General features: G+C 40.2%; 1 non-coding gene across 1 annotated transcript; it reads left to right on the top strand.

Moving 5' to 3' along the window:
• Positions 1-10,067: 10,067 nt before the first annotated feature.
• LOC115032280 (U6 spliceosomal RNA) lies at positions 10,068-10,174 on the top strand. The gene has a single exon (XR_003837920.1). It is a non-coding gene; the product is annotated as a U6 spliceosomal RNA (small nuclear RNA).
• The last annotated feature ends 309 nt before the right edge of the window (positions 10,175-10,483 follow it).

Genomic DNA, 10,483 nt, shown 5'->3' with positions numbered 1-10,483 from the left:
TGATTTCGCCCCTGAGTTTGATTATTTCCTGTGGTCTACTCCTCTTGGGTGAATTTGCTTCCTTTTGTTCTAGTGCTTTTAGGTATGTTGTCAAGCTGCTAATGTGTGCTCTCTCTAGTTTCCTTTTGGAGGCACTCAGAGCTATGAGTTTTCCTCTTAGAAATGCTTTCATTGCGTCCCATAAGTTTGGGTATATTGTGGCTTCATTTTCATTGAACTCTAAAAAGTCCTTAATTTCTTTCTTTATTCCTTCCTTGACCAAGGTATCATTGAGAAGAGTGTTGTTCAGTTTCCACGTGAAGGTTGGCTTTCTATTATTTATTTTGTTATGGAAGATCAGCCTTAGTCCATGGTGATCTGATAGGATGCATGGGACAATTTCAATATTTTTGTATCTGTTGAGGCCTGTTTTGTGACCAATTATGTGGTCAATTTTGGAGAAGGTACTATGAGGTGCTGAGAAGAAGGTATATCCTTTTGTTTCAGGATAGAATGTTCTGTAGATATCTGCCAGATCCATTTGATTCATAATTTCTCTTAGTTTCTCTGTGTCCCTGTTTAGTTTCTGTTTCCATGATCTGTCCATTGGTGAAAGTGGTGTGTTGAAGTCTCCCACTATTATTGTATGAGGTGCAATGTGTGCTTTGAGATTTACTAAAGTTTCTTTAATGAATGTGGCTGCCTTTGTATTTGGAGCATAGATATTCAGGATTGATAGTTCCTCTTGGAGGATTTTACCTTTGATGAGTATGAAGTGTCCCTCCCTGTCTTTTTTAATGACTTTGGGTTGGAAGTCAATCTTATCAGATATTAGAATGGCTACTCCAGCTTGTTTCTTCATACCATTTGTTTGGAAAATTGTTTTCCAGCCTTTCATTCTGAGGTAGTGTCTATCTTTTTCTCTGAGATGAGTTTCCTGTAAGCAGCAAAATGTTGGGTCTTGTTTGTGTAGCCAGTTTGTTAGTCTATGTCTTTTTATCGGGGAGTTGAGTCCATTGATATTAAGAGATATTAAGGAAAAGTAATTGTTGTTTTTCCTGTTATTTTTGTTGTTAAAGTTGGCATTCTGTTCTTGTGGCTGTCTTCTTTTAGGTTTGTTGAGGGATTACCTTCTTGTTGTTTCTAGGGCGTGGTTCCTGTCCTTGTATTGGTTTTTTTCTGTTATTATCCTTTGAAGGGCTGGATTCGTGGAGAGATAATGTGTGAATTTGGTTTTGTCGTGGAATACTTTGGTTTCTCCATCTATGTTAATTGAGAGTTTGGCTGGGTATAGTAGCCTGGGCTGGAATTTGTGTTCTTTTAGTGTCTGTATAACATCTGTCCAGGATCTTCTGGCTTTCATAGTCTCTGGTGAAAAATCTGGTGTAATTCTGATAGGCTTGCCTTTATATGTTACTTGGCCTTTTTCTCTTACTGCTTTTAGTATTCTATCTTTATTTAGAGCATTTGTTGTTCTGATTATTATGTGTCGGGAGGTATTTCTTTTCTGGTCCAGTCTATTTGGAGTTCTGTAGGCTTCTTGTATGTTCATGGGCATGTCTTTCTTTAGATTTGGGAAGTTTTCTTCTATAATTTTGTTGAAGATGTTTGCTGGTCCTTTGAGTTGAAAATCTTCATTCTCATCCACTCCTATTATCCGTAGGTTTGGTCTTCTCATTGTGTCCTGTATTTCTTGGATGTTTTGAGTTAGGATCTTTTTGCATTTTACATTTTCCTTGATTGTTGTGCCGATGTTCTCTATGGAATCTTCTGCACCTGAGATTCTCTCTTCCATCTCTTGTATTCTGTTGCTGATGCATGGTATCTATGGTTCCAGATTTCTTTCCTAGGGTTTCTATCTCCAGTGTTGCCTCATTTTGGGTTTTCTTTATTGTGTCTACTTCCCTTTTTAGGTCTAGTATGGTTTTGTTCATTTCCATCATCTGTTTGGATGTGTTTTCCTGTTTTTCATTAAGGACTTCTACCTGTTTGATTAGGTTATCCTGTTTTTCTTTAAGGATTTGTAACTCTTTAGCAGTGTTCTCCTGCAATTCTTTAAGGGATTTTTGTGTTTCCTCTTTATTGTCTTCTACCTGTTTACCAGTGTTCCTTTGTATTTCTTTAAGTGTGTTATTAAAGTCCTTCTTGAAGTCCTCTACCATCATCATGAGATATGCTTTTAGATCCGTGTCTAGCATTTCCGGTGTGTTGGGGTGCCCTTGACTGGGCGAAGTGGGAGTGCTGTGTTCTGATGATGGTGAGTGGTCTTGGTTTCTGTTAGTAAGATTATTACGTTTACCTTTCGCCATCTGGTAATCTCTGGGGTTAGTTGTTGTCGTTGTCACTGTTTAAAGATTGGAGCAGAAGCTGTGTTCCACTCACCAGCAGTCTCAAAATCCTGTGGCGGGGGTCGTGGGTAGCTGGCAGTACCCAGGTGCTGGTCCAGCTGGAAGAGGCCTGTGGTCCTACTCAGGCCGGTTTTCTGCTTCCCTAACTAATGCAGTCTCAGGTCCAGCGCGCAATTGGATTGGAGCAGAAGCTGTGTTCCACTCTCCAGAAGTCTTAAGATCCTGTGGTGTGTGTTGTGGGTAGCTGGCGAGTGTCAGCCGACCCTGCGCCCTAGCTACCATGGTGCTTTTCTGACCGGAAGAGGCTTGTGGCCCTATGTAGGCCGGATTTCTCCCTCCCCAACCAAAGCAGTCTCAGGTCCCGCGTGATTGGACTGGAGCAGAAGCTGTGTTCCACTCACCAGCAGTCTCAAAATCCTGTGGCGGGGGTCGTGGGTAGCTGGCAGGTGTCAGCCGACCCTGTGCTCTAGCTACCCCAGTGCTGATCCGGCTGGATGAGGCCTGTGGCCCTACTCAGGCCAGTTTCTGCTTCCCTAACTAATGCAGTCTCAGGTCCAGCGCGCAATTGGATTGGAGCAGAAGCTGTGTTCCACTCTCCAGAAGTCTTAAGATCCTGTGGCGTGTGTTGTGGGTAGCTGGCGAGTGTCAGCCGACCCTGCGCCCTAGCTACCATGGTGCTTTTCTGACCGGAAGAGGCTTGTGGCCCTATGTAGGCCGGATTTCTCCCTCCCCAACCAAAGCAGTCTCAGGTCCCGCGTGATTGGACTGGAGCAGAAGCTGTGTTCCACTCACCAGCAGTCTCAAAATCCTGTGGCGGGGGTCGTGGGTAGCTGGCAGGTGTCAGCCGACCCTGTGCTCTAGCTACCCCAGTGCTGATCCAGCTGGATGAGGCCTGTGGCCCTACTCAGGCCGGTTTCTGCTTCCCTAACTAATGCAGTCTCAGGTCCCGCGCGCAATTGGATTGGAGCAGAAGCTGTGTTCCACTCACCAGAAGTCTTAAGATCCTGTGGCGGGTGTTGTGGGTAGCTGGCGAGTGTCAGCCGACCCTGCGCCCTCGCTACCCCGGTGCTTTTCCTATTTAAGTACTTTTCACCAGACTTTCATCTCCTAATATTTCTGTATCCTCACAATGGCATAGGGCTAAAGCTTCAATTGGTTGGTAACAGAGGGTTATTCAACATATAAATGATACCAACTGATTTCATTAATTATGATTCTGTGGTTTCATAACAATCTTGGGATATATTTCTCTTGTACATTAAAAACTACATTGAGATTTTCCTAGGGTCTGCACTAAATATGCCCATCGTAGATAGTATGGATGCTTAAACAATATTATATATCCCAACCTATAAAAATAAGACATCTATCCATTTCTATGTCTTATCTGTTCCTTAGATATTTATATTTTAAGTATACAATTTTTTCACTTAACAGATAAATTTTATAATAATTTCATTCTTACTATAGATTGTTTTTACAGTAAACATATCAGATACTGAAACAACTTATGCTAGTCAGTTGGAGCGGGCAAATTAGCAACGATTAAGAAGAGATTAGCATCGAGGTAAAATCTTCTGGGATGCATTTTCTCAGAGTCATCACATAGAATCTGTGTTCCGGAGATGGCACCAGCAGCCCAAATTGGTAACATGTAAGAATCTCCCAGTTTGTATGGGTTTTGAAGGCATGGAAGGATAATGAAAAGCAGCCGAGGCTGTGAGAATGAGCTGGCCCTGTGAACTTAAAAAGGATCATCATTAATTCTTTAAATATTTTGTAGAGTTCAAGAGTGAAACCATCTGGTGTGAGAATTTTATTTGTTGATAGATTTTTCATACTGATGCACTCTACTTATTAGTTGTAGACCTTTTCAAATTTACTTGTTATTCATGAAGTGGTCTCATCAGGTTGTATGTCTCTAGGGACTCATTTTTTCTAAGTTATATAATTTGTTCTATGTATTTATTCATAATAATCCCTTATGACCCTTGTTATTTTATGATACCAGCTGTAATGTCTCCTATGTGGTTCATTATGCTATTTCAGTCAGTCAGCTCCATTTCCTCTTAGGTACTCTAGCTAAAGTCTTGGCAGGTTTCTATCTTTCAAAAGGACAAGTCTTCGTTGCATGGGTTACTTTTCTATTATTTCTTCTTCTGCTTTCTTACTTTTAAACATTTTTCTTGAAATTTGTACTCATGGACACAATGAAATATGATCATATCCAACCCCTTTCTCCTCCTTGCATTATCCTATGTGCCTCCTAACAAATCTACTTCCCAACTCAATCATGTTTTTTTTATAACCCACTAAGTCAAATTGGTGCTGCCTATAAGTGAATGGATGTAGGTCCATCCACTGAAGTATAGAAAAACTTTAAGTAGAAATACACTCATAGCAGCTGGGTTTGAAGCCCCATAGAAGGAACAAAATATGAACCAACCAGTACATCTAGAGCTCCCAGGGACTGAACCACCAACCAAAGAGGATGGACTTGTCGGTCATCACTGGGAAGAGAGGCCCTTGTTCCTGTGAAGGTTCAATGTCACAGTCTAGGGGAATGCCAGGGCAGTGAAGCAGGAGTGTATAGGTTGGTGAGCAGGGGGAGGGAGGATGGGATAGGGGCTTTTCAGAGAGGATACCAGGAAAGGGGATAACATTTGGAATGTAAATGAAGAAAATATCTAATAAATAAAATAGACATTGAAAAAAGAAGAGAATGAAATACACTCATAATAGATTAGCTCACAGAGATGGCTAAGTGGTTAAAAGCACTGATTGTTCTTTTAGAGGTCATGAGTTCTATTCCCAGCAACCATCTGTAATGGGATCCAATGCTCTCTTCTGGTGAGTCTGAAAACAGCTACAGTGTACTCATACATAAAATAAATAAATAGATTGGCTTCCCTGCCCTATGCTCCGCTGTAGCTATCAACTGCCAGTAGCTCCTCAGTGAACACTAAGATCTAGAGAGCACCTTCCTATCTGTGACAGAATTGTGGCTGCCTTGATCTTGTGTAGGTCTTATGCAACTAACTTGCTACTGAGTTCATGAGTGCAATAACCATATAGTGTCTAGAGGGCAGCATTCATAGCACTCCTCTTCATCCTTCAGCTCTTCCCTTCATTCTGTCTATTCTTTCATGGCATCCCCAGAACCTTGGCAGTAGGAGAGTTGATAAAGGTATGTCATTTAGTTAGCCTCTGCCCTGCCTCCTCTTGTGCTCAGCATTTTGACCAGGTTTTGCATCACCTGCTGCCCACAGCAAAAATAAGCCTTTGATGGAAAATAAACACAGGACTATGTGTATAAATGTAAATACTTAAAAGACAATTTTACAATATGATTATCAAACAAAATAACGATAACCTATGCCTTCCCTAACCACAGTCTGTTAACCAGAATTATATAATGCCTATATAGTACCAGTAATGAAATTCTCCAGTATGAAAGAAACCTTAAATCTAATCAGAAAGTGATTAGTAATTCTCATACCAATTTCTCACTGACATAGAAGGCATACCTTACCTGGGTAGGTCAGTAATATATCACACAGGGTCTAGCAAGACCATTGATGTCATTGTCCCTGAGAAGCCTGCAAAGCACTTTCTGGCACTAAGTAAAATTAGCCAGCAGGTAGGAAGTTTCCAGTTCAGTTGGAAATTGATTTATTTATGATCTAAACCAGACAGTGTTTTAACTTCAATAGGCTCCTATCTTGTAATCATGTTGGGTAACTATCTTTGTTACTTTTCCATTGCTATGACAAAACACCGTTACCAAAGCAACTTGTAAAATAGTTCATTTAATTGGGCTTATAGATTCCATAGTGGCACAGTAAAGGCATGATGGCAGGAAGAGCTGAGACCTCACATCATGGTTTGCAAGGAGGAGGCAGAGAACACATTAAGAATGTTAGAAGTCATTTTGTATTAAGATGGCTCATCTCCTTGATCCTTCATACCCACCCTTTGCCCTTACAACCTCTCTCTTAAAAGAAAAAAAAAATTTGTGTGGAGACTGTAGTGTGTCACAGTCTGTCCCACAGAATATCCTTTTGTCCACACTTCCTTACTTGCAAATATTCATTGCAATGCGTTGTTGGTTTAGTTCAAGACCTCTGGCTTCTGCTATCAATACTGGATCCTCACCAGGACTCATCTGGGATATCCCGATTTTGCTCTGAGATCCTACAGCTTTGCATCTGTAGTTCTGACTCTTTCACACTCTCCAACTGTTCATAGGGTAGATATTGGGATGGGACAACTCAAAGCCCCAGATTAGAGCCTTGGTGGTAGCTGAGCTGGTCAGCACACCATCTCTCTGGCACTTACACCACCAAGGCAAGCTCCCCAACACTGACCCATCTAGCTCATCCAATATCACAGCAGTCAATGAGCCGAGCCATCTTTCAAGCTCTCGTGTCTTTGAATGAGTTGAGCACATCCATGCCAGCAGGGCCAGCTCTATTGTACTGCCCAAGCAAGGTGCAAAGCCCACTCTACTGAGTGCTTCAACCAGTGAAGGGCAAGACCATCTCTCTTATGAGTGCTGAAATCAGTGAAGAGCTGATTCTCATGCCCACTGGGAGGACTCACCCACAATTTCCCTAAGCAGAGCCAGATCTACTATACTGCCAATGCAAGGTGCCCCCCTCCCAAGTGCTACAACTAGTATAGGGCAGGAGCAGATCCCTATTCTCATAACTAGACCGGCTTGGCAGGAATCTTTTAAGACCTTAAACCTGTTGCCAGTGATACACTTTATTCAACAAGGTCACATCTTCTATTCTTCCTAAACAGGTCCACCAACTAGGGATCAAGTATTCAAACATGAGCCTGTTGTAATTGTTGGCAGATATTTTCTATATACCATCCTAATTCCCTCTAATCTACAATGTTTCTGTCAGAAAATCAGCTGAAAGTTTTATAATTCCCTTGTACCTGACAAGCTACTTTCTTCTTGATGTTTTCAAAATCCTCATTATCATTGACATCTGATAGGTCTATTGTAGTACATCTCCTTGTAAACTTCTTTAGATGCACCCTACTTCTTGACCTTTAGTCATCTTTGATCTGAACACCCACTTCGTTCCACAGACTGGGGAACATTTTAGATATTATTTCTTACCATGTGCAATGTCTTATCTTTCTGAAGTTCCTCATAATACAAGTGTTGTTTAGATTAATGTTTTATAAGCAACTTATGCTTTCTCTATTCTTTTGAGTTATTTTATTACTGTTTCTTTCTTTTAACTGAATTATTCCCACCTTGAGTTCACTGATACTCTTTCCTTTTCGATTTGGTCTGCTTCTAGTGATTTTTTTTAATGCAAGTATAAATTGTGTTCTTCAGCCCTGTGATTTCTGCTTGGTACATTTTTTTAAATATTTTCTATATCCTCAGTGAAACTCTTTATTCATGCATCATTTCTTGGAACTCTGTATGCTTCTTTGTGAGAATTACTTTGAATTATCTGTTAAATAAGTCATCTAACTCTACTCTGGAGTCTATTTTTGAAGAATTATCCTGTTACTCTGTTTGCTTAGTTTCTGCCTGATAGTTTCATTTTCCTCAAATCTCTCTGTCAATCTCTGTGTACTAGGAAAAGTTGCCCTCCTGTCCGAAATGCTGGCTTTATAATGAGGAAAACCCTTACCAATCAATACTCTAGAGGTACTCAGAAACTCTAGAGATGTCTAAAACTTTGGAGGTAGTTTTCTATTACCTACATTTAAGTTGGTTTTTGTATATCTATGGTGTCTAAAGTATTTTGGTTCTCAAAGATGCTGTAGAACAAGAGTCTGAATAAAATTTCCATAGACAACCCTCATAAAACTTAGATCACTGTTTCTTAAATTCCTTCCATGGTAAGAGGTAAGCAGTGGCTACTGCTTCTCCTAAAGTCCCAATGGCAAACAGAGGCATCGTCCCACCATAGTTCACTCTGGGAACCCAAAGAATTCATTGTGCTTTCTTGCAGAACACAGGCCAGGGCTACTTTCAGAGATGACGACACTCTTCTCCCAATAGATCACACATAGAAAGCCTTATCCAACAGAGCTAAGGAATACCCCTTAGCCACATAGATGAGGCGTCAGGCTACATGTAGATCTGGCAATAGGTAGGTAGAGAATCAGGAGTACTTTCCTAATAGAGGAGCTGAGTTAGGGTTTTTTCCCATATCTTGTGTACTAGTGTGAAAGGGGGGCCTACAGCAATTATCCTTGTAAATCTCCATATGTTTTAAACATTCTACAGATGGGTACATTATTCTAGGTTCAAAACCGGAAATTCAGAAGCAAAAATAATTTGGTATTCGTTTGGGAAAGTTAGGCATTGAGTGAGAGAAGCAATGGGACTTGTATTTATCCAGGATACAGAGACAAGTCCATTATTTTCTGATCTTATATTTGTCAGTTCTACAGTGTCTTCTGAGTTCTTATGATTCTTTTTTCATTGGGGCTTTCTAGAAATTTATTTGCTTCAAGGAGTCATAATGTTACAGAGGCATTTTTACTGTGAGTGCCTAAAAGTTGTTGTCAAGTAACTCCATCTGATCTGTACCAGTTTTAGTGTCTGTAGATTTTCTTCTTCATTCATGTCATTATTTCTCTTGTGTGGGGGTATAGAGATGTCTTAGCTAGGGTTTCATAGCTGTGGACAGACACCATAACCAAGGCAACTCTTATGGACAACATTTAATTGGGGCTGGGTTACAGGTTCAGAGTTTTATTTAGTCCATTATCATCAAGGAAGAAGCATAGCAGCATCCAAGTAGGTACAGTGCTGGAGGAGCTAAGAGTTCTGCATCTTCCTCTGAAGGCTGCTAGTAGAACACTACTTCCAGGCAGCTAGGACAAGGGTATTAAAGTTCATGCCCACAGTGATACACCTACTCCAACAAGCCCATGCCTCCTAATAGTGCCACTCCCTAGGCCAAGCATATACAAACCATCACAAGTGAGTACTTACACCCTGAATAATTTTGCATATTATAATATGCGATAGATGATCTCACCATATCTTGGTTTCTGTAGGTTTTCTTCTAGATATATAAAGAAGAAGGGCTGAAAAAAGGCTTAGCAATCACTGGCTTCTCATCCAGAAGACCCAGATTCAATTCACGGCACTCTCATGACATCTCACAATTTCCTGTATCTCAAGTTCCAGGAGACCCATTGCCCTGTAGCCTTCACAGGCGCCATGTGTACACATGGTACAAATATGTACATACAGGCAAAATTCCCATACACTAAAAATGTTTAAAACCTGCATGCTGGATACAGAATGAATGATGAGTGGGTATACAAGAGCAGACTTTCTCTGGTCCATTTCAAGAATATACATATCAAATCAAATTCTGGAAAACATTAATATAATATTAGTGAGCAAATTAGTTTTATTCCTGGAATGAAAGATTAAATCAACATGTGAAAAATCAGTGAGTGGTTCTGTCCATAAATAGACTCAGGGCAATTTTTCAATTTATGCAGAAAAGGCATTCAACAAAGTTTGCTACCCCTCCATGACAAAAATTCCTAAAAGAAATAGCAGGAGTCTATTTCAATATAATAAAGATTATATATGACAAACCTACAGTCAATGATATAGTAACTGAGGAAAAACTGAAAATTTTCTTCTAAAATAAAACAGAGGTGCCAATTTCTCTTACCTGTATTCATTACAATGCTCAAAGTTTTAGCTAGCACAATACAACAATACAAATAAATACTGTGCTTGCTTCAGAAGCACATATACTAAAATTGGAATGATACAGAGAAGATTAGCATGGCCCCTGCGCAAGGATGACATGCAAATCCATGAAGAATTCCATATTTTTTTTATAGAGGAAAAAGTGGGGAAGAGGTTTGAAGATATGAGCACAAGGGAAAGATTCCTGAACAGAACACTAATGGCTTGTGCTGTAACATCAAGAATCAACAAATGGGACCTCATAAAATTGCAAAGCTTCTGTAAGGCAAAGGACACAGTCAATAAGACCAAAAGGCAACAAAAAGATTGGGAAAAGATCTTTACTAATCCTAAATCCAATAAGGGGATAATATTCAATATATATAAAGAACTCAAGAAGTTGGACTCCAGAAAACTAAACAACCCTATTTAAAAATGGGGTACAGAGCTAAACAAA

The sequence above is a fragment of the Mus caroli genome, unplaced genomic scaffold, assembly GCF_978045245.1.
Source record: "Mus caroli unplaced genomic scaffold, Mus_caroli_1 scaffold_9, whole genome shotgun sequence".
NCBI classification, from domain to species: Eukaryota; Metazoa; Chordata; class Mammalia; order Rodentia; family Muridae; genus Mus; species Mus caroli.
Note: the sequence above shows the minus strand (reverse complement) of the source record. Positions and strands in the feature narration are given on the sequence as shown.